At 37.2% G+C, this 24,957-nt stretch overlaps 1 protein-coding gene across 2 annotated transcripts in view; it reads left to right on the top strand.

Annotated features, from left to right (window-relative positions):
* The window catches only part of znrf3 (zinc and ring finger 3), an 86,965-nt gene that overhangs the window by 24,625 nt on the left and 37,383 nt on the right, over positions 1–24,957 (top strand). Inside the window, exon 1 of one of the 2 annotated variants that reach the window (XM_048188947.1) lies at positions 13,072–13,115. The exons of the other annotated variant lie outside the window; for it this stretch is intronic. The gene's annotated coding sequence lies outside the window, so the exon portion shown is untranslated. Of the gene's footprint in view, positions 1–13,071; positions 13,116–24,957 lie in introns of those variants that run through there. 2 annotated transcript variants of the gene reach the window in all.

Consider the following 24,957-nt stretch of genomic DNA (forward strand, 5'->3'; position numbering starts at 1 on the left):
TTCTCCAAAAGGTCAAAGGTGTTAGAGTATTGTAAGGTACCATTTACTGGTTAGTCATAAAGTATGCAATGTTTTGCTTCTGATGGATACACCAAACTGATTTGTTTGTTTGTTACTAAATAATTCCCTTGAATCGCATTTATATATTTCAGGGGAACACAATACTTTTGCGAATCAAAGGAACGCAATACATTTGCAAGAAAATGCAAACGTTTTGCAAATGAACGCGAAAGAATTTAAATTCAAATTTTTTTTTGCCTATCTCATATATTTCCAACCACCAGGTCCGTGATTTTGCGATGTTTGATTGATTTTTCACATAAATTCACAGTTTGGATGGAAACATTGTTATTGTTGATATGGACTTGATATCAGAACTTGTCACATTATATTTTAGATTCCTTGTTTCATACACTAATGTATTTGGTGTGCTTGACTACTGCCTTGACAACCAGGTTCATCCGTTAGTTAGTTTTGCTAATGAGCAGCATTGCTTCTTGCTTGCGCAAAAATTCGCCTTGGAATTTCATTGAAATACATTGAACAACTGTAAATAACAGTTGAACTTTTTCAACAGATAAATGTTCTTACTGCGTTTTGTTAAAACCACATCATGGGGTATGTTGGTAGAAATTCATTAGCAAGAAACCTGTTCTGTTTTCCATTGTTGAGCTCCCATGATGCATTGCTCACCTAGGCAAGTGCTGGGGGCTAAATACAAACATCTGTCAGATACGATTGTCATCAAGGCTGGGGTGGAGTTGATGGCAAGATGTCAAAAGGTATATGTGAAAGTGACAGACAGATGGTCGATTTCAGCTTGTGTTGTCCCTCAGGGTTTATTAATGGCTTCACATGCTTTCATGAATAAAATATGATTGAAACATTGGCCAATGTTAACATGGCACAGGACGTGTGACATTTAGTGGTTTGTGATTTCTTCTGGATGACTTGGTAAGATGTTTTGTGGTAAAGATATAGATCAAAAGTCACTTCTAGAGTGATGTATATGCTTATTCTGTGTAAGAAGCCACATCATCTCACAGATAAAAAAATCATCTCACGCATAAAAAAAATAATCGCAGCTTTGTGATTTCATAATAGCTCTAAGCCAAATCATTTAAGTGCGATTTCAATGTTTTTTTTTGTTTGTTTGTTTTTTTGTCCGATTAATCGTGCAGCCCAAATGTGAGTGTTTTCATGAATCTTTCAGATAGACTTGTTTGAATCATCAGACTCACTCACCCAGTGAATCGTACAGAATAATTTTTTGTTTAAGTCTGATTAAAAAGGGAACCGTTGCTTGTAGGGGTGTAATGGTACATGTATTCGTTCTGTACCGTCATGGTACGGAGGTCACAGTTTAGTGCATATAGTCAGACGACGAATACAGTCAGTCACTGGCGATCCACATTTCAATCCAGAAAGGGGCGCACGCGGTAATGCAACACTGTTTGCTAACTGTCACAACAGGATAAAGAGTAGAAGAGACAATCTATGCACCACCCCAACACAAGAGTTCAGATGGCACGCAAGAGCTTCCTAGTAGCCTATACACTGAGTATCGATTAATTTTTGTGACACGCTCCACAAAATTCACGGAAAGGAAACTGGGAAGTCCTAAAGCAGGATTCTGTTTGTCTTCTTTATTTTACAAAAGCAAAATGTTTTGTTTTTATTGTGAGTTTACGCTAGGGCTGGGCGATATGGCAAAAAAATTTAAAAATAAATTTCAGAACGATTGACCGATTTACGATTTTGATTTCAATTTTATTTTTTACTGTTTAACTAGTCAACTTAAAAACTTAACTACAATATGCTTTAAGTAACATTCTCTTTATTAACAATCTGGTTAAAAAAAGTTCCATTCCAAGTGCACAACAGATGAAGTGATCAACATGGTGTAAATGTAAAACAATTTGTTAAATATCTTTGCAGAAATATGCCTGAAATATGAAGGAAAATGTTGTACAAATTTACTCATTCTATATACTCAGAAATAATATAAAATAAGAAAATGCTAAATATTTCTTAGCCAAAAAGCAATAAATAACACCAGTATTAGGCTATTATTAACAGCAAATGCTTTGTAAAAACAGAAAACAACAGCAGCTTTCAGCCTGTCATCATCATGCAAACATGAAATATCAAACATACAGTAGTAGTCCTTTACAGTAGTAGTCCTGTCTCTCGTCTTTTGCAGCGTCTCACCCATGAAATGGCATTCTAAAAACACGGCGGTAAAAAAAAAAAAAGCTCAACTCGCGTTTAATAACTTTGACTTTTTTCTCATTTCTATAACGCAATAACGCATTTCTGAATGAACAGCCGCTTAAGAATAGTGATGTGTTCTACGTTCATAGAGCGTCACATGAGAGCGGTTAATCAGGCGTGCCGGCGCCATCATGAGGTCGGATCATTTTCTTCTAATACGGTTATCATTGCTGTATTGTCAACATGTCTAATTGTAACACTTGCTAACATTTTCATTCAAAATCGCGATTTAAAATTTAGTAAAATAAAATTGAGTCAAAACATTAAATTCGAATTAATCTGAAAAATCGGAAAAATCGCCCAGCCCTAGTTTACGCAAATACAAATAGACAATTTTGAATGGTGTCTTACTCTCATCTGTATGGCCATAAATTTGAGTATTTTAAGTTGCTTTTAAGTTGCCAATTTGTGTCATGACTAGTGGAAGTCTCACTACTACAGTCCAGTGATGAAATATGCGTATCCCGAAAATGTCTTACGGGTGTAGAACAACATGAGGATGAGTAATAAATGACATTATTTTCATTTTTGGGTGAACTAACCCTTTAATACACTAAAGGAGGCCGTACTGTACCAACGACCTCAGGGGGGACTAAATGCCGCTAAGTGTAACAAACTGTAAATAAATGAAAGTGAAAAGAATAAATGAAAAGAAACCTAGGGGGGATTTGTTGCGTTTTCCTGTTTTACCGAACTCGTATCAAACCGTGACCCCAAAACTGAGGTACGTACTGAACCATGACTACTTTGTACCGTTACAACCCTAGTTACTTGAAATTACACAAACAAACTTGCTGCAGAATTTTGATTTAATAAGTGTATTTTTAAAAAATATATATTTTTATTTTAAAAAATATTATTGGTCGTTGTTCAACATAGTGAGGTCTGATTGCAATGGCGAATCATTTGTAAGGCCAGTGTTGTTTGAGAGTAAAACTGTAAGGTGGTTGACATAATCAAGTTCTCCCATACAGTCAAGCGACTTGCAAATGCTCTACAAATCGGTTCAAGCAAATCATTATCAAGAACCTGATCAAAAGAACGATTTGTCCACAAATGGGACATAATTGCCTTCAACCTGCAAGTCCAGAGAATGAGTTGCTCATTACAAAGAGTAAATTAGCTTTAAAGTTGAAAAACCCATTTTCCGGCCATATCACCTTCAGAGGTAGTTGACCATTAGCCCACCTTTAGAAAACGGCCCCCTCTGATCCTTCCTGCGTTTAGTGTGTGTATGTATGTGAACATTGTTGAGAAGATTGATGTTTAACTCTTGAGCATTTGAAGCGCTTCTCTTCCCCAGACCTCTCGGTGCTCTCTGTGTTTGCCAAGCAGACATACTTGGCTTACCTTTGGCAGGGGGTTCTGTAGCATTCTGGATCTGAACAAAGCACTGTTTGTGTAGCCTGCTCTCTTTGCTGCTATACAAATGTTTGGTGGAATTCAGTGGACCGACCGTGTCCAGCCCACTGCTAACCTGAGAAGACCTTCTACCTTCCTTAGGAGTAAAGGCCTGTTTCGTAAAGGAACTGTGGTGGTTGAGGATTGTGAATTGTATCTGCTCTGGTTTATGTTTGTGGTAGATTTCTTGGTGTCTTTTCATCTTTTCGGTATCTCCACAAACTCTGGGATTTAAGCTGCCTTTTTCTTTTAAACCTTTTAGCGTTTACATGCACTTTAAAAGTTCTGTTTCAGTAAGACTAAAGCAGTGATTTGTCTTTTAAAAATGGCATTTAAACACTTTAGTCTAGGGGTGTTTTATCCTGCTCCTGGTTGAAGCTACACGCTGCAGGACAGTGGCCCTCCAGGACTGACTTTGGATACCTCTACTTTAGTCTGACTAAAACCATACCCGTCTGTTTTTGTGAATTCTGACCAACATAATGCAATTTTATTTAATCCAAAATGAATAAATAGTGACCCATATAGAGTAAATATTTTTGGAGTGAACACATTGAACACAAGGTGAAAATTATCAATAATTTGTTTAAATTTATCCCAAAAAGAATCTGCTTTACATCTGTATGATATTGTGTGTGTATGTTTGTAGTGTTTGTTACTAAGATGTGCTCAATGCTTGAAGTTGTGGTGTGTGTTCAAGTGTAAGTCAGTTTGTTATTGTGGTGTCCGCTTCCCGTAAGCTTTGTTTGCTCACCTCACCCATATGAGTGGATGCACATGTGGTAAAGCTCCACTACATGGACATCTCCAGAACACAGTCTAGATCAAACTGCTGCCATCTTGTTTTAAGTGTTGCCTTTATTGTACAGTTGTACTATATATATATAAAAAAGTAGTAGTAGTAGTAGTAGTAGTAGTAGTAGTAGTAAGAAATACTTTTTTTTTTTTTTTTTTTTTTTTTTTTTAAAGTAAAATATTACAATAGTAATAGTGGTATGATTTTTTTTTTTTTTATAAAAATAGTAATATATATTATTTTGTTTATATTTAATAATAATAATAATAATAATAAAAATAATAATAATAATATTTGTTGTTTATTATAGTCATATTGATAAAAATTGTGATAATTTGGTATATATATATATATATATATATATATATATATATATATATATATATATATATATATATATATATATATATATATATATATATATATATATATATATATATATATATATATATATAGGTCAACAACTCACACAAAAAAAAAGATGGATACAAGATGCTTTATGAGCTTTGAAAGGTCAAAACACTAGGTAGTAATTGATATTATAAAAAGCATATATATATATATATATATTTATTTATTTATTTTTATTTTTATTGTGCTTGTTTGTATGGTTGCACAATTTTGGCAAATATTATATATCTATAATCACAATTTATAAACATATAATAAAAATATAAAAGCTTTTTATAATATCAGTTACCTAGTGTTTTTGACCTTTCAAAGCTCATAAAGCATCTTGTATCCATCTTTTTTAATTTTTTTTGAGTTGTTGACCAATAATATTAAAGGGTTAGTTCACCGAAAAATGAAAATTCTGTCATTAATTCCACACCCCTGTAAGACCTTCATTTATCTTCGGAAGACAAATTAAGAGATTTTTGATGAAATCTGAGAGGTATATGACTCGTCCATAGACGGCAATATAATCACCACTTTCAAGGTCCAGAAAGGTACTAAATACATAGTTAAAACAGTCGAAGTGACTGCAGTGGTTCAAACCTAATACTTTTTGTGCGCAAAAACAAAACAAAAATAACAACTTTATTCAACAATATCTTGTCTTCTGTGTCATTCTCATACATAGTTTACCTCCAGCGCTTACAGGTTCAATGTCAGAATGGCGACTCATTATTGGTCGGCTCCTGCGTCAACATCACACGCATGCGTCGTGCTGCTCACGTGATCAGCTTTGGCCAATACTGAGCTGGCATTTGGACGTAAACACGGAAGCCTTCACTGTGCTTACTGCAGCAACTGCGTAAGAACAATGACAAGGAAGAGAAGATATTGTTGAATAAAGTCATTATTTTTGTTTTGCTTTTGAACTCAAAAAGTATTCTCGTCGCTTCATAAAATTAAAGTTGAACCACTGCAGTCACGTCGACTGTTTTGATGATGTCTTTAGTACCTTTCTGGCCCTTGAAACTTGTGATTATATTGCTGTCTATGGACGAGTCATATGCCTCTCGGATTTCATCAAAAATATCTTAATTTGTGGTCTTACTGGTGTGGAATGACATGAGGGTGAGAAATTAATGACAGAATTTTCATTTTTGAATGAACTAACCCTTTAATGTCAGCAATGCTTATTTTACACAATATTTCCTCAGAATTCACCAAAAACATTTGAAAGCCGTTTTTTGGCATGTTATTAGCTGATGCTAATGCCAAAAATATCAAAATGGCCAATGTTTGAGTGATTTTTTTTTTTTTTTTTTTTTTTTTTTTCACTAAAGCTATTTTTGAAAATCTGTTTGGAGTTTAATTGCTTTTCATTTAAGAGAAGTGGTTTCAGTTTCTTCTTTTTTTTTTTTTTTTTTTTTTTTTTTTTTTTTTACCATTTCCTTCCATGTCCGTTCTTTCCTTTCTCTCTCGCTTGCTCCAACCCTCCCTCTTTTTGATCTTTCTTTTCATGCCTTCCTCCTTATTCATTTGTGATGTGCTCTGGCCAGCTGTTTTTCCAGTGCTCCGCTCTTTTGTTCTCCGTGACCTCCGGGGGCTCAGTAAGGGCTCACCTCACTCAGTCCTGCCCAGCGGCGAGCGTCTTGATCTGGACATAGTTTCTGCTGCGAGTCCCTCTCTCCCAGGCAACCGCTGTCTTTGTGTTCTACCCCTCGCTGTTTGCCTTGGGTCGGTTTCTCGTCCCTGGGCCTCATTTGTTTTCTCTGTCCCGCTCTCCCTCTCTGCTGGTCTCTCTATCAGTTTGTGTCTTTCTTTGACTCGTCATTGGTCCCACACCCCCCTCCTTTCTCTATGGGGATGGTCCCTGTTTGATCACTGTAGGGGGTGACTCAGGGCCCCGGGGGCTTTTGATATGGTCACTTTGGCACTGGCCACTCCATCCGGCATCCACTAAAATGACTGGCCTTGGGTGTTGTAGAGGCCTTTGATTTTTTTTTTTTTTTTTTTCTTTTTTTTTTTTTTTCTTTTTTCCTCCAGTATTTCTGGATGGGTTGGAAAGGATGGGATCCCCCCCCCCACACTCCTTTGATGGATGCTGGCCCTGTGAATAGAGGCTTGTGTTGGAACAGATTTTGCTTGTTGCTGCAAATAGCTGCCGCTGCAGCTTTGTTCAAAGGGTGGAAGGCGACTAAAAGAGATACAAAAGATCTGTATTAGTTCAAGAAGCAACCAAAAACTTCCAAAATTTGAGAATCTGTGTCATTTGGTCCTTAGGACTGCATGATTTGGAGAAAAAAAAAAAAAAATCTAATTGCTATTTAGCCTACTTCTTAATCAAGAATTGGTGGGAATGTAGACTTGGACTTTGCCTAACCTATTCTACGGCGGAAGGGAGTTGCAGTCTATTAAAAAGTGAGTCAAAGAAAAAAACCTCTCTATTCTCCCTAAGGTGAAATCTTATATTTGACATAAGCTCACAGGGACTTAGAGGTCCACACAGTGCGAGTACTCCGGCTGGGTGTGATTCCGAAGCAATGACTCCTTCCTAATTAAAAAGCGTAATGTGAGTCGTTGAGATGGCTGATTAAATTCGTGCAGGGATTAGGTCTGGCTGTGCAGCTGATCTCCCTGAGCGAAGGGTTTTGATGTGGGCCGCCGCATACGTGGAGGAGGGACCAGGGCCTGCCAGGTCAACGGCCAGAGATCAAAGCCATACCATTCATCCCATTCCTCAACAATGTTTCCATAATGCTGCCTAAGACTGATAGCGGGGGTCTGACTGCCTGGGCAGCTGTAGCGCATAATGGAGGGATCGGGATTCGTTGGCACACAGTGGAAAAGAGGTTTAGATGTTTGTTTGTTTGAATGGTCCTGATTCATGTCTCATTGGCCCGGTGTATGATATGGTTTTTATTTGCTTTTAAAGAGGTCCCGTTATGAGCAAGGCTTTTCTGCAGACTTTTTCCACATTTTCTGTTGTGATTTTTGGGAAAGGCATTCGGAATTTGGATTGGACTTAAACATGTACAGTGTGTTTAACAGAGCTGAGTCTGTTTTAACCATTTCTGACCATATCAATCTGATATTAGCTAGGGATGTGCAATATATTCATATGATTTTATAGGACGATATTACATATACATTACTATTCATGTTTTTTGGGGGTTTTTTTGGAAAGAAATGAATACAAATGTGACCGTGACATTTATCATTTTGCAGAAGATTATGATTTAAAACTGCTGTCCGTAAGATTTGCTTCTTAGTCGCCATCTCTGTTTGAAACCTGCAATTGCAGTTATATGCGGAATTATTATCTTTACGCGCATTGTGCATCGGCACAGCTCCTCAGCTCGGATGAATCTAATGTTTGCTGTAAGTCACCATTAGGGCTGGTTATTGACACAATTTTCACGATTCGATTCGATTACTATTCACATGCTTTCGATTACGATTTCGATTCGATATCGATTATTTTGGATGTAGTATTTCAGTTACAGTACATGGCAAATTTTCTAGATGAAAAAAATCTCAACTAATGCTGTAAACTACACATTTAAGTCAGTTGGTACTACTAATAATATTGAAGGTTAAATTAACTTATTTATATACAAACACTTAAATTGCACTCAATGATGTTTTTATTATAAATAAAGTTTAGAATGACATAATCATATTTCTACTCCAATTTGTTTTTTTTTAAATATAAACATTTAAATCGCTGCTGTCATAACTAATTTATTCAAACATGCATTAAATATTGAAGAACATTAAAAATTATAATGAATATGTATATATGTATGTATGTTTATGGTCACTGAATGTTTTTCTGAGGTAAATGTAACATTGTGACATTGTTTACAAACTGTTTTATTGACGTCTTTCCGAGGTTGAAACGCTGATTGAGCTATTACACGAGACATGATACGGATTTCGGTAAGTTGTACTGTATATTTTAACATCCTTTCAGATGTTTAGTCATGTTTATTTCGCACAGTAATTGGTATTAAATCGGAGGAGAGAATGTTCACATGCGCTCCGTGCTGCCGCTTCTCTTTAACTGAGGCGCTAAAGCGATCTGTCATGTCACATTAAACAGCGCCAAAACGGTATTTATTTTTTGAATCTCATAAGATGGACATCATTTGAAATCTGAGACTTTGCTTCATATCAAAAGTAACATTTATTGGATGGGAGGCGCTACATATTCTACATATTCTGCTCATTCATCAACTGAAAACAGACTAGACTAATCGATTCTAGGGATTTAAGAATCAATATCGGTTCGTAAATATGAGAATCGATTAATATCGAGAAATCGAAATTTTTTTACCCAGCCCTAGTCACCATAACGGTGTGGATACTGTACTTCGGAATCACAGATTGTAGTCTTGAAGTATGACCAAAGTAGGAATTTTCACCGGAAAATGTCATCTGAACAAGTAACATGTCTGCCACTTTTGTTCTGACCAAATGAGGGGAAAAGCATTAGCCTACAATAAATCGCGCTGCCAATAGTGACTAAATCTAACAATCGCTTAGCTCATATCACATCAAACCGTGCAAGTTATTATTGTTGTTATACTTTGTTCTCAAATTGTTAATGTTAACAACATCAGCATTGCATGACGCTAATACACACATTTAGTTCTGTAGCCACTCCGCAGTCTGAAGTTTTTCGCTTCTGACCAAGGCTGAATCTCCACTTGTCACTGATTGTCATTTGGACCATTCTGGATTACAGTCCACCATCAAAATGATAAGTTTAATTATTGCAGCTGCTGTGAGAAAAGGCTATAAATGATGCACTACCCACAGCATCCTATATTCATAGTCTAGCTAGGACTCCTTTCTTTCTGTTTACAGACGTGACGTAATGACGCAAAGACTAACTGCTGCATGCTCGAATTTCCTGCGGAAATCCACCAGTATCGATTTATTATAAAACATTATTACTAGCTTACTGTTGTGAATCGAGTTAAGGTAAGGAGATAGTTTTGAACACTGGCTGGTTGCTCAAAAATTGATTTTGGATCATTTTTAACCAAAAAAAGTTACAGACCGCAGCTTTAAATAAATGCTGTTCTTTCAAACTTTCCATTTCATCAAAGAATCATAAATCATGTATCAGTTTCCACACCACTATTAACCAGCACAAACGTTTTTATTATTGATAATGGTAAGAAATGTTTCTTGAGCATCAAATCAGCATATCAGAATGATTTCTGAAGGATCATGTGACAGTGAACACTGGAGTAATTGCTGCTGATTACTTTGTCTACATTATGTTGTTCTTTTGTGAATTGACAAAATGGAATTTTGTTTTCCATTTTCCCTTTTATTGTTTGATACGCTTGTGGCTCCAAATTAACTTAATCTTAAGTTGCATAAGTTTCCATGGACCAAGGAGAGAACTTTTACTTACTTTTTGGAAAAAATGTTAAACCACCAGCAACCAAGTGAATGTCCATTTAGGTCATTTTCTGGTTTCACAAAAGCTCAGGCCTCTGAATCTGTGAAGCAGAAAAAAAGCTGATGTAATGGGTTTAAGAAACTCTCCAAGGGGTGTAAAACCTCCTCACCACCCCCAAGACTTCTCCTTTAACCACTCTAGATCCCTCCATCAGCAACAGCCAAATATGGATGTGTTGAATATTTCATTGGTGGTTCTTCTCCTTTGCCATCTCAGATCAGATGCTAATGCCACTCTGAGAGAGAGAGAGCCCATAAGATAGCTGGTGAAGTGGAAACATTGGGGGGGGGGGAGTGAAGTTTCTGATTCAGTGGTTTGGTGGTGTTTGGTATGGGGGAGGGAAGACGAGGGAAAAGGATGTGGGGAGGAGAATGAAGAAGAGAAATCTCAGCCTTGGCACCCGTACATGGTTCTCACTCCTTTTTTGTTCTCCCAGCAGTGCAGGTTTCTTTTGTAGTGAACGCAACGCCTCCAGATTCCTTATAGTCAAGTATCAAAGACATGCATGGGTAGGATGGGTGTGAGCAAACCAGTGAACTCAACACAGACTGTCGAGTTCAGCCCCACTGAGTCTGAGTTAATCTCTTAGAAGTTTTTTTTTTCTCCACAAATCTCTCTTCTCATGGAGAAATATTGGTGTAACTGTATTAGCCTGCATAGAGAGACTTGTCCAACCTGATCTCTATATACACCCTTACATGAGTAACTGAATAGATTGAGGGCATTTTACACTTCCTCCCAGTGGGAAAGCTCAGTTGAACATGATTTATTTGCCTTTAACCTTAAAATGACTGTATTTATGATCAAATGAAGCAGTGACTACTAAAATCTGCATTTTTCCTGCTGTAGAATGAGAGCGTGTCTCTTTCTTAGCCGCTTTGTTCCTTTCCACCCATGGCATTGATACAACAATTCTTGTTTTGATGTGCTTCCAAATAGCTTCCGGTTCTGCTATGTATGGCGTCCAAGATTCTCCCTTAAGGAATATACCAGAAGCCACGGCTGTTCCTAAATTCTACCTGCCTTTCCTTGTCCTGCTCTCATAACGCCAGGAAATGGCTTTTTTTTTTTTTTTTTTGATAACACTTGTTTCCTCTGGAATATCATCAAGCCATGTTTCCTTCAAGTTTTCTGGAAAGGAGCTACATGGAAGAAATTAAAAAAAACCCTAAAAGCTGGCTTCTTCAGTCAAAGACTAAAGCTGAAAAGTAGGGATGCACTAATACAACTTTAGATAATACTGCTAAGCCAAGTAATTGTTTTCACATATAGCCAATATTCAAATTCCATACATTTAAAAAAAATAAAATGCTACAAACTAAAATTTCTTCAATTCTCAAACATTAGTTAATGTTAGTTAATTTATAAATGAAGAGTTTGGTTACAAAACGCTATAAATCCATTTTGATTAATTTGAGTAAAAATGTGTTTTCTTTACCAAGAAAGCGGCAAGATGAAAACCGTTTCAAACTTTCGTATCTTTTGGTTATAAAAACATTTAAAAATTCAAATCTAGATTTGGTCTTTCAAAGGTTTTACATATTTAATACAGGTTTGTTATAAAAACGGATTATTTTTTCTCCAAAATGCAATAAATCCATGACACGTTTTTTTTTTTTTTTGCAATTAATCCATCAATATAAAAGTTATTTTTCATATTGAAAATACACAACAAAGTACGTTGATTCACATATATGACAGCCTCTGAACTTTGTCGATACTAATCTCATATACAGGCATTTGACTAAAAATACATTCAGTCGTCGCTCCCAAAATGAATTCAACGGGTCATCTTGTTAATGTTAATTAATTATGTATCTGTTTGTCATTACCGATTAAAGAGTATCTGACGCCACCGCACGGTTAAAATAAACACGTTTGCCGAGTACATTGGTATTAAAAACAGCTCTTAAAAACTGTTCGTGATTCAGTTTTGGGGACCGTGACAGAAGTTTGATGCTGTCGTGGAACAAGCAACAGCCGGCATTTTTCCTCCTCCCGAGTGCCTCGTCTTCTTAATCTCCTCACGTAAATGATTACATTTCCATGACTTACGTTTCTTCCCCACCGCAGAAACCACCACAGGTTCATTAATGCCTTCAAAATCATTCATTTTTCTGTTTTGGTTGATCACAAAATACAAAGTAGATAAGGAAAACTAGGATGCCGGGTGTATTCAGAGCGCTGCCATTACTGTTTACAGTGTGTGGAATGGTGCGCTGTGATTGGTTGAGAGGATATATCGCATTCTGCAGAGAAGGGAGACTGGCGTTTGTCGCATTTTGGAAAGAAAGGGAGAAAACATGACAGAATAACACAACGGAAATTGCATTTTGCGCAAAATTAATGAATTACTTTTCAATACCGACCAGATACAATACTGATTTTGGCGGAAACACATTTAAAAAAAAAAAAATTTAAACCAGTGTTTTGAAACCAAACTCTTCAAACATTTTAGTACATTTTTAAAGGTGTCCTCGAATTAAAAATTGAATTTATCTTGGCATAGTCAAATAACAAGGGTTCAGTAGATGGAAATGACATACAGTGAGTCTCAAACACCATTGTTTCCTCCTTCTTATATAAATCTCATTTGTTTAAAAGACCTCCGAAGAACAGGCGAATCTCAACACAACACCGACTGTTACGTAACAGTTGGGGTGTACGCCCCCAATATTTGCATATGCCAGCCCATGTTCCCAACATTATGAAAGGCATTAGACAAGGGCAGCCAGTAACGTCTGGATCTGCACAGGCGAATCATCAGACTAGGTAAGCAAGCAAGGACAACAGCGAAAAATGGCAGATGGAGCAATAATAACCATGACATTTGATATTTTTAGTGATATTTGTAAATTGTATTTCTAAATGTTTCGTTAGCATGTTGCTAATGTACTGTTAAATGTGGTTAAAGTTACCATCGTTTCTTACTGAATTCACGGAGACAAGAGCCGTCGCTATTTTCATTATTAAACACTTGCAGTCTGTATAATTCATAAACACAACTTCATTCTTTATAAATCTCTCCAACAGTGTAGCATTAGCCGTTAGCCACGGAGCACTATCAAACTCATTCAGAATCAAATGTAAACAATATAACAGCATACAATACTCACATAATCCGATGCATGCGTGCCGCATGCATGACGAACACGTTGTAAAGATCCATTTGAGGGTTATATTAGCTGTGTAAACTTTGTTTATGCTGTTTGAGGCAAGCGCGAGCTCCGTGGGCGTGGAGCACGAGAATTAAAGGGCCAGTAGCCCTGAGTCGGCTCATTTATAATGATGCCCCAAAACAGGCAGTTAAAAAAAATAATAAAAAAAAAAATCTATGGGGTATTTTGAGCTGAAACTTCACAGACACATTCAGGGGACACCTTAGACTTATATTACATCTTTTTTTAAAAAGTTCTAGGGCACCTTTAATCTAAATGTGAAATAGGGGAAATTGGCATGTAAGATGTAATATCCAATAGTTACTGATATGATTAAAAAAATCTCCATATACTACCATTCAGTATTTTGGTTTTGGCTCAAAAGTTTTTTTGTTTTTTTTCCATAAGTAAGTATATAAGTTATGTGGATAAAATGACAGTAAAGATATTTAAGTTTTATTTATTATTTATTTATTTATTTATTTATTTATTTAAGATATTTAAATATTTATTAAGTTTTGCTATCACAGGAATAAATGACATTTTAAAATATATTAAAATAAAAATGTATATTTTAAATGGTAATATTTCACAATATTTCTGTTTTTACTGTGTGTTTGATCAAATAAATGCAGCCTTGGTGAGAATAAGAAACTTTTCAACATTAAAACCCCCAAACACTTTTCAGTAGTGTATATCGAGCATCCATACTGACACTGTGTCTACACCGGACGTGACCATCATCACTGTCGCAGCGCAATAGCTAGGTGCGACAAACGGACCGTTGCAAAACCATTTGTCTTTCGTATCAGAAGTAGAGCGAGAAGTGCATCAGAAAAAGAACAGGACATCAGTTTACTGACTGGTATTTGTTGTCGCATCGCTCCGCATCCAGTGTAGACAACATCATTGATTACAATGGGATCTATTTGCTTTTGTCGTATTGTCTCATTGTGTCGCATTGCGTCGCTTGTGTCTGGTGTAGAGATCATGTGTCGTCAGTGCTCTGGAGTCTTATGGAAATTCTAGAAACTGTAAAACAGACTGAAGTCTGCATGTCATGCCTCATTAATTGATTATTGCCTTATGTCCTCGCATACTTTGAATGCATGCATAATGAAATTGGGCGTGACCTTCAATTCAATCCACATGTGGCTTTGAATCTCTCCATCCAGCCGTCTCTTCAGTCCAGTCCCATGTGTATAATCAGACCATAGGCTTTGACCTGGAAATTAAGTGTTTTCTTCTATAAGGCAATCTCGTTAAGAAAACAAATCTAAGGCAACAGAAACTTGATCTAACCTAGTGGCATAGTGAAGAAAGGCGGAGGGGCTGGTTAGCGAGAACCACAGTCTGTGGAGGTGCAGAATACACATTCTGATTGTACAGTGTGCAGTTTTCCATTGCCGCACATTCTCGAGTCCTATCATTCAACCGGCATTTATCTTTGTAACTTGAGACTGAGTCCAGAGGCTAGAGTAAGCTTTGAAGGATCTTCCAGTGATTGGATGGAGTCTCCACCCCCTTTTCCATGACTGGCCCATGTTGGGGTTGTTGTTTTGATTGACAAGTGGCATTGGCACAGGGGTTGCTTGTTGCGATCCTCTGGTTGACGGTGGGCTGAATTACCTCAGCCGGTTGCATTGCAGCTGAGCCAAATGTTATGTGTGTGTGGAGGGGTGGAGGGTGATGCTTGCGGTCGAGTTATGTATGTGTGAGGTTGTCAGGGAATGGGTGGATATTTTGACTGGTTTGTCTCTTGGGAACCATGTTTTTGCTTTCTTTGAAAACAGGTTGTGCATGAGCAAGAGCTCATCTGTTTTCCAGTGAAATTGCATCGGTGCTGTCATAATTGTGAAGGGAATGTAATGTACTGCCATCTTATTATAAGTTTATTCATTGTTTAAAGGGGTAGCTCACCTAAAAATGAAAACAGTCATCATTTACTCATGTCTTTCCAAATCTGTACATGGAACACATAAGACGATATTATGAAAAATGTGTTGCTGTTGTTTTTTTGTTGTTGTTTGTTTGTTTTTTTTTCAAAGAGTGTTCTTCTGAATAGAGCCCGCCCACTTTTTCAGCTGCATTTGTTCTGGAAGTTTTTTTTTTTTTTTTTCATTTTTCATTCATGTTTCTTCAAGACCTCTTCGTTAAAGCTTTTAATAAGCCGTGAACCAAGCCAACTAGCTATGAGGTGAATAACAACATTACAAACTTATTGGAAGCAAAAAATATTTGAAAATCGGACAAAAAGACAAAGGAACTCAACTGCTTTAGTGAGGAAAAGAACTTCAGTCCCATGAAGCACTGCGAATGACAAAATATATAAATGATAAATTATTAAACTATTCATTTAAAGTTGTTGATTTGTATTTATATTAACAATATATTTTAAGTTTAATGCAAAATATGCATATATATTTAAAGGATTAGTTCACTTTCAAATAAAATTTTCCTGATAATTTACTCATCCCCATATCATCCAAGATGTCCATGTCTTTCTTTCTTCAGTCAAAAAGAAATTAAGGTTTTTGATGAAAACATTCCAGGATTATTCTCCTTATAGTGGACTTCAATGGCCTCCAGACGGTTGAAGGTCAAAATTACAGTTTCAGTGCAGCTTCAAAGGGCCTCAAACGATACCAGACGAGGAATAAGGGTCTTGTCTAGTGAAACGATCTGTCATTTTCTAAAAAAAATTTAAATGTTTATGCTTTATATAAACAAATGATCGCCTTCCAAGTGCTTCCGCCAAAACCGCACTTTCGTATTCTTCAAAAAGCTTATGCTGTATGTCCTACGCCTTCCCTATTCGGAATGAACGCAGTGCCAGTTCCATTAGAATAGGGAACGCATAGGACATACAGCATAAGCTTTTTGAAGAATACGAAAGTGCGGAACCACTTGGAAGGCGATCATTTGTCTTTACAAGTTGTTAAAAATCCATTTACTTAAGGGAAAAAAAAGTGAATGTTTTTACTTCCGGAACCTGACTGTTGCACTCTTTATCTTCATTGCGTCCTGCAGAAGACAGAAGCACATACAGGTTTGGAACAACTTGAGGGTGAGTAAACGATGACAGAATTAAAATTTTTGGTTGAACTATCCCATAAAAAATGTTTAAGCCCTTTCATCTCTTGGCCATGCGTCAAAATTCCCTGCTCATGTTGAGCCATCCATGCCGTTGATCTCATAAGGTCATTACTGTGATGAGATGCGGAAGAGACAGTTGGAGATGGTCTATATGGTGGTGACCTTTAAAGAGAGAGCTCCCTGGATCAGCCCAGTCATCTCCAGCTTTTCTTTCCCTCTTTCAAGAGCCGACCCAATGTCTCAGCACTTGTTTAAGTGGTAAGACGTTACGCTCAGTGTGGTATGTTTGTGAAGGAGAGGACGTGTATATAAATAGAATTGTCCAGACTATATATACGCATCAGTTTTTAAAGGCATAGTTCTTTTGTTTTCCACACAAACAAGCACTTGATAAGCACAGGTACTCGTTCTGCTGGAATGTTTGACTGACAACAAGACACTAGAAACTTGTTTCATAATGCACGTAAAACCCAAGTGCTATGGAAATATGATTAGTGAGTCTACTCATTCTGGGAAGGATCAGCTCGAGTCTGGCCTGATGTTACTGTGCCAGTGGAAATATGGAGGTGTATTACTTGCTTTTATAGTGACACAGTTTTCTCATTTATTATTTATGTTCTTAGCAGATGTTTGTACCAAAAGGACTTTGAAAAAACTGTATGTTGTTTCTGGGACTGTTACTAGAGATGCACAATATACTAGAGATGCACAATATCAATATGAACTCATGTAGAGTTCAATACTGTACATTATAATGTTGTGATGCCTAAATATACTAGAAACATTTAAAATGATTGATTTCTAGGTTTTACAATTTAATTCTTAATTTTCGACAAAATAATATAGAATTTTAATATTTACCATTTAATGGCCATTTAAACTTTTATTACCAGATTATAATATTTTATAAATACATCATTTCTTAGTCTGTAATTTTCAGTCAACTCTTTGTCTCTGTTTTCAAAGGCACAAATTGTCTTTAATTCCATAATGAAATGTTTTTAATCCAGAAAGTGGCTGATCAAAGTCCTTTAATGTTCTGCCTTTTTTTTTTTTTTTTTGGTGACTCTTTGCTTCTTCTCGCTCAAACTTCCACCCACCTCTACCACTGTCTCGCCCATTTTTTCTTTCTATGAAATATTTTTTTGTGATGAGTGGGCCAGTGCTATGCCATTGGTGGTGGCGGCAGCAGCCATTCCTTGGCGCGAGAGCCCTCGTCTGTTCCAGCGCTCTAATCGCATTCCAGCAGGCCGGGCAGCGGCTTGCTCCGCATTCCACAACTCTGGGGGCTTTCCAAGAGCCCTGTGCAGGCATTCCTCTTTGCCGGGACCTTCAAAGCGAGGGAGGGACTTCAAAGGCATTGGTGAGGCTAGGTGTTGATGACTACAATCCTCCCGGGTACAGATTTACCCGCCTCCTGAACTTCAAGAGCAGTTGTGGTAGTATTCTGGCATGCACTTTTGCCTTCCTTGTCCATAAATCATGTCACGTTAACTCTTGACGTATGCTGGATTTTCTTTTTTTTGCACTTAGAGGTCGGAGTATGACAGGCTGAAGTGTGAATATTATTGTCATGAGGCTTTCTTACTTCCCTGATGTGGCACTTCAGATTGATTAGTTTAAAGCGGCTGTGAACAGATAAAGTTGTTGCATGGTGAAAAACACCTCCATTGTGAACAAAATTAATGTTTTAATGTTTATGACAATTGTTTATGTTATTATAGTTTAATATTGATTTATGTCTATGCATTTGGGAGACGCGTTTATCGAACTGTTCAAAACTTAAGAGTCTGTGAGTTTTTTTTTTGTTTGTTTGGCAAGAAATTAATACTTTTATTCAGTGAAGATGCATTAAATTGATCAAAAGTGTCTGTAAAGACTAGGTATGTGTCTGAAGCCTAATTCCGAATTCGGAAAAGTGCAGAAAATGAATAACGCATCCTACGGAGCCCCCAAAGGGACATGGTTAGGCTTGCCGTGGTAATCGGTTACATTACAGTACATCATCGTGAAGATCGTAAGGAGAGATGACTGACGAGACAATGTTGGAGGATTTGGTGCGCAACAGATCCTGAGCATCATTGACAAATATCTTATCTGGTAATATGTGTGGTCAATACCACCACTCCCTTTACACAGAGTATGTGAGATTGCGAATTGGAAAGCTAAAGTAAAAAGCGAACGTGCATTCAAAAGCAATTTCAATACCCCACATATTGATAGTGGCTCCCTGATGCCGGCAAATTATATACAATATAATTACCCAACTTTGTAAGTGCTAGAGAATGCAAAAGCATTCAAATATTTTTCAATATCATGCTCTACTATTGCTTGTTTAATTGAACTTGTATAGAATTTTAAACATCATGAACTACCAGTGGCATAGCTCGACTAAGCACTGAAAATTATTCCATTTTCTGAATTCAGTATTGTTTAAACTATTAACATGATTATGTTTTAGCTCCCAACTTGTTGGCTGCGTCCGAAATCGCATACTCTCTTGAATAGGTACTTATTTAAAATAAGTACTTATTTGCCACTGCTAAAATAGTATGATTCACTAGTAAATAGAGATTCACTTCAGAATCTCGCCAGAAAAAGTTGGTCATCCGGGTACTTTTTGCCTATGCCTTTTATGAATACTATGAATTCAGACATACTATTCTTGTCACATACTATTTCTCGCCTACTGTATATTGTAGGGATGCGGCCACTGTCTTTTCTCATAATCATCATGTTCCTATTCAGTAGTTTTTATTTTGTTTTTATAAGTGGTAGTCAACTCCATAATCTTTCTCACACCATTGATGGTTTCAGTCTCTACTCACAGTCTTATAATAGACTCACCAGTCACTTCCCCTCTGCTAAAGCTGTCCTCCCTGGTGGCTCGATGATGCATATTTGAGTATTTACATGATATTAAGTGTTCGCTCCGGTCTGAATTGTACCATGTGTTTGCTTATGTCGTCGTCAAGGGGACAGTGTGTGAATGGTTTTCGGTGAGATGGCATAAGAGGTCTCGAGACGTTCCTGTGGCTCAAACATGCTGGTAACACTAAGGTCATGGATTTGATTCCCAAGAAACTCCTAAACTAATACAATTTGTACCTGATAAAAAGTTGCTGCCAAATTCTTGAAGTGTGCAGATGTCTTGGTTGGTTGTAAAGATAATAAAAGCAAATTGTCCTTGAAAAGCCACCAATGCACAACCTGTTCTCTCCAAACTTTGAGCAATTCTGAGATGCTTGTGGTTAGTGCTTAATGATGTCATCTAATTTGCACTATGTGCTTTGCTTCTTGGGTACGTACATGGTTTCTGGGCAAGAGTTGTTGCAGTCTTTGTTGGCCAGAGGTGACTTTTGCAACTGTCGTTCCATCGTTTTTGTCTAGACGACAAAGGAGAGGAAGTCGCCTCCTTTGAAAAAGGGCCCAGTCTCCCTTTATGAGATAATATTACACCGTCAGAGCAGGCCCCACCTGCAAGGCTTCTCCAGCTGCCACACTGTAACTCTATCTGTGCTCTCTTCAAGGCTGCGATCCCCTTTGAAGTTATTTCCAGTGCTTGGGAAACGAGAAGACACAAGCAATCAGAGCGGCAAGCTCCTCCTCTTCTCTCCCTCTAGCTTTCTTTTTAAATATATTTAAATATGTTTTGACTTCTGCATGCTTTAACTTCAGATGTTTCCAAGGTTTTGCAATTGCATTTTTTTTTTTTTTTGAATTCCTTCCCTTTTTATAATGTTTTTTTTTTGATTATTGCTTCTTTTGCAGATCAGAAACACGTTGCTATCGGAGTGTGATATTATAAATGTTCGACAGCTTTATGGCTGTGAGATGAAAGCGAAGAGGGAGAAGGCGAAAGATAAATAGTCCAGGGCAAGTAGAGGAGAAGCTGTAGGCATCTGTCCCATTCCAGTATTTCACACTCTTCCGATAGACAAACCAGAATAGCGTTGGAGTCTGTGAGTACATCCTCTGTTTGGATAGTAGGTGGGAGTTCAGACGACCAGCGCCAAAAGGAAACTGGCCGGGTTGCCTTGTGTACCCAATGCAAAGCTCTTCCCGCTATGTGTGGGCATTTGATTACAAGATGGCCTTCCAGTTTTATAGATGAGGAAATGTTAGAGATATGTAACAGCTGAGAGGGACCGACGGCTACAGCAGGGATCCACGTAGGGTTAAAGAGAAAATGACCTCCCAGTCTACGCCAGAGGGCACGGCTGCACAACTGATGGACGGCGTTAAGCTACGATTGCTGGCGTCAAATGCTTTCCATCCCTTTTCTCTTGTAGTGCAAAAACAGGTCCTGTATGGATGAGGTTGCTTGGCATGAAAACAGTGTTCATTATCACAGTGTTTTTTGTTTTGGTGGTAATAAGCAATTTAGTCAATATTTTGTCATGAAATAATCATTAATTTTAGTGAAGAAAATGCAAAATTAAACCAAATATTACATTTTTAATATTAATTTACTAATGTAAAATGTTTTGAATTAATTTATATTATATTTGTCTAATCTAAATTAAAATAATTCATATAAAAATATGAAACTAATATATGTTTTTGATTTAGTTATTCTTTGTTCGTGTTTTTGTGCGTTGTTATAGAAAGACTGTATTCCAAATTTACACATCCTGACTGAAGCAGCGTAGTTCACTTTTGCAAACGGTATCATTCTGAGCATAATGCGTGTTTTAAATAATTGTGTGTGTATATGTATATGTGTGTGTATGTATGTGTGTGTATATGTATGTGTATATATATGTATATGTGTGTATATATATGTGTGTGTGTATGTCTATATATGTATGTGTGTATATACATCATAAACATACACATAGGAGATTACATCATAAACATGTGTAACACACACACATACATATACATTAGGGCTGCACGATTTGGGGAAAATGTCATATTGCGATTATTGAGGTCAATATTGCGATTTGCGATAGCGATTTGCGATAGCGATATAATAAACAAATAGTATCATGAGTCATCTTGCTTGGTTCTCAATGAAAATACACACACAGATTACTGATAATGCTGAAATGTATTTCTCAACTCAAACTAGCAACAACAGCAAACAAATGCACAGCGTTTTCAAATTAAAATATTTTATGAAATTAAATAACATCTTTGCATTACTGCAAACTTGTTATAATCCCATTTAAGATATTTGTTTCTTTACTAATCTGTAGTGGTTCAACGGATCACAAAACTCATGGTTCGGATCACATCAAGGTTATGACGTCACAGATAGGATCATTTTTCGGATCAGCACAAAAATTTTTTTTTTAAATTGGATGGGGGTAACTTAACTTTGCATTTATTACTTAGCCCACTTAAACTATTCTGATACCATAGCATAAACTGCTAGCCTAAATAATACATTATTAAAGGCAAGTGAACAGACTGTAAAAAGAACAAATACTGTACACCAATTACAACAAGCATAGATAAATACTACATAAAGTTACAAATAAAGTATAAGGTCTAACTGTAGTATTAATTTTCATGCACAGAAATGTAATAATTAAATGTAAAATGACACTTCATTGTATAAATTTAATATAGATTAATCTTTTGTTAAAGCTGTGTTTTGTTGTTTGATTTACATGACAGACAACTGCAGGTATTTATAGGTTGCTGTCACTTTAAGAGTAAGACATGCACGCACACATCAGATAGATACACATCCGAATTCTCACCTCGTGCAATTAAGACATAACTGAATGTGTTTACATGAATACTTGCTGAGAGGGGTATTTTGACTGACATAATGCGTGTATGTGACCATCCAAGTGCACTGAGGACGCGAAAGAGAAATCAATTTGGAGTTCGCGAGCTATAACGCGCCTCTCTCTCTCTCTCTCTCTCTCTCTCTCTCTCTCTCTCTCTCTGTGCGCGCGCGAGCCTTGTATGTATGTGCGTCATGTACGCACCTATAACAGCGCTGTGTGCGATACCGAATTAAATCCTCTTTCCTCTTCAACCACTACTAATCTGGGTTTATAATCTTATAGCCAAAATATCGCCATATAACAGAGGTAGCGTTTTTTTCTTGCCACCAGTTCAGTGACCGTTTGCTCCGCATCCATCTTTACCCGTTCTCTGCGCTGCACACCGGAAAAGTCATGACCACGCGCGCCACACATGCCACTGCCTAAACTGAAACTGACTGGTCTTCTTTTTATTAGCGGTGTATAAAATGGGCAAACAGCTCTCAGATAATGGGTTGTTGTGTCCACACATGTATTTTTTTTTTTTATTTATTAACTTATTATTATTTTATTTCGTAAAATCGCAGCATTTTGCGTCATATAATCGCACAAGCTTGACATCGCGATTGCGATTGCGATATGATTAATCGTGCAGCTCTAATATACATATACATATACATATATATATATATATATATATATATATATATATATATATATATATATATATATATATATATATATATATATATTTGTGCATATTTATGATCTAATCTCCTATGTACAGTATGAATATAATGTGTTAGAATTTATTAATCCGCTAGCGAATCAGTTTAAGGCTGAAATACTCTACATGGCTTTTAAAATTGGAACTGAGGAAAAACAGAGGAAAAACTGAGCATCATACACTAAACGACTGAGGATCACACTCTACCAGATTATACGAACACAACAAACTCACGCAGAAACATGTGCCTTGTTTCATTTGTCATGTGCCTAGGAGACACGTGACAGATGAAAACAATGTTTGATATCCTATTTTTAGCAATTAGCATCAACTTGTCCAGACTGTAAATCGGGGCAAAAATCTGGGCAAAATTCGTGTAGTGTATTCCAGCCTTTATTTTACTGGGTTTAATTCAGTTTCCCGATTATTTTTTTTTTTTTCTAAATTTTTCTAAAATTTTTCTATTGTTCATTTCTTGATGTTTGTTGACCAAATGTTTTTTAAAAACTGGACAAACAACTTGTTCAACTTGTTCACTCACATCTGTACGTAAAGAATGTTTCTGGGCTAAACGGGCTAGATTTTCTTTTAACGTTCAAGAAGTTATTTTTTTTCCTATCGTGATCTGATAATTCTAAAACAATTTTTTGTGTGTGTCAGTTAAACTGTTTTAGCTGCTTCTAGTACTTGAAAACATTGGTTTATTATTGATCTCGATATCTTTAGTGCCTCTTGTAAACCCTGTATGTCAGAAGTATCCCACTCTATCTCTGTCAACCGCCAAAATACAAACCGAGAGGGAAGCCAGCAGCCGTCCGAGGCTCCCATGCACATGGCGTTTGCTAGCTCATCTCGGCACTGAGAACTCCCAGCACTCTTGCTTGTTTGAAAGGCTCTTGGCCTTGTTTGAAAAGCTGCCCTGAGAGCCACAGCCGAGGACAGAGTTTCTCTAAGTGGCTGCGGGCCCGGGAAGAGGGGGGGTTCTGAAGCCCGCTTGTGGCTTTGATCAAATATTCCCCCACCTCTCCTGGCAGGATGGTCTGTTATTCCAGGAACTATTCCGCACTCCCGCGGCAGGGGGTGGGGGCTGGGTGACGGGCACAGGGTCAGAACTTGGAAAGGGGGGAGGTTGGTGAGACCAGCGGCATGAGGAAGGAGAGAAATTGCCCCTTGCTGAAGGAAAGATTTTTTTTTTCCATGAAACTTTCTCAGCTTGAAGTCCATGGATTTGTGGCCTTGTTGGCGTGAATGATATATGTGTTCCGTGTCAGATTATAGTTGTGGTTAAGTAGGTTTGTTAGTTTTATACTCCCTAATCAGAGGACATAAATTAGCTATGAAAAATCTTGGTATCGGGTTACATGCAGTTGAAGCCAGTGAAAGTGGTTGTAGTGTGGGTTATGGAGTGGAGTTTGATAGCAGAGCGTACCCTCAGGCTAGCTGGGCTTTTTGATTGTTGTGGGTGAAATTGATACTGGCCTTGACCTAAATGCCATGCCTGTGGCTGCGACTCATCTGTTCTGTGTTCTCTACTACTGGACCACAGCCACAATCCATGAACGCTTGCTCTGTGTGTACCAACACGTTTAGGTCAGCTTTGCCGATAAGAGGGGGTGTGTTTTTAAAATGTTTAGACTACTATCTGCTGGTTTGATTTTAGAGCAGCTCTGTTTAGTGTCCTTGAGTCTTGCAGCCTTTGAGTCAACTGGCTTTTTATTTAAATGCACTTGGTCATTCATCATCTCATTGAAGCAGTTTTCCTTATGTAATAAAGGATTGCATGTCGGTAATGGCTCCTGGCTCTCCCTTCACATTGATTTTAAAAGATGAAAACTGTAATTACTTGATGATTTTGATTGAATTACAACCCTTAAATAAACGAATGTCTCTACCAATCACCACGTTGTCAG

Source organism: Megalobrama amblycephala, linkage group LG4, assembly GCF_018812025.1.
Source record: "Megalobrama amblycephala isolate DHTTF-2021 linkage group LG4, ASM1881202v1, whole genome shotgun sequence".
Lineage (NCBI taxonomy): Eukaryota > Metazoa > Chordata > Actinopteri > Cypriniformes > Xenocyprididae > Megalobrama > Megalobrama amblycephala.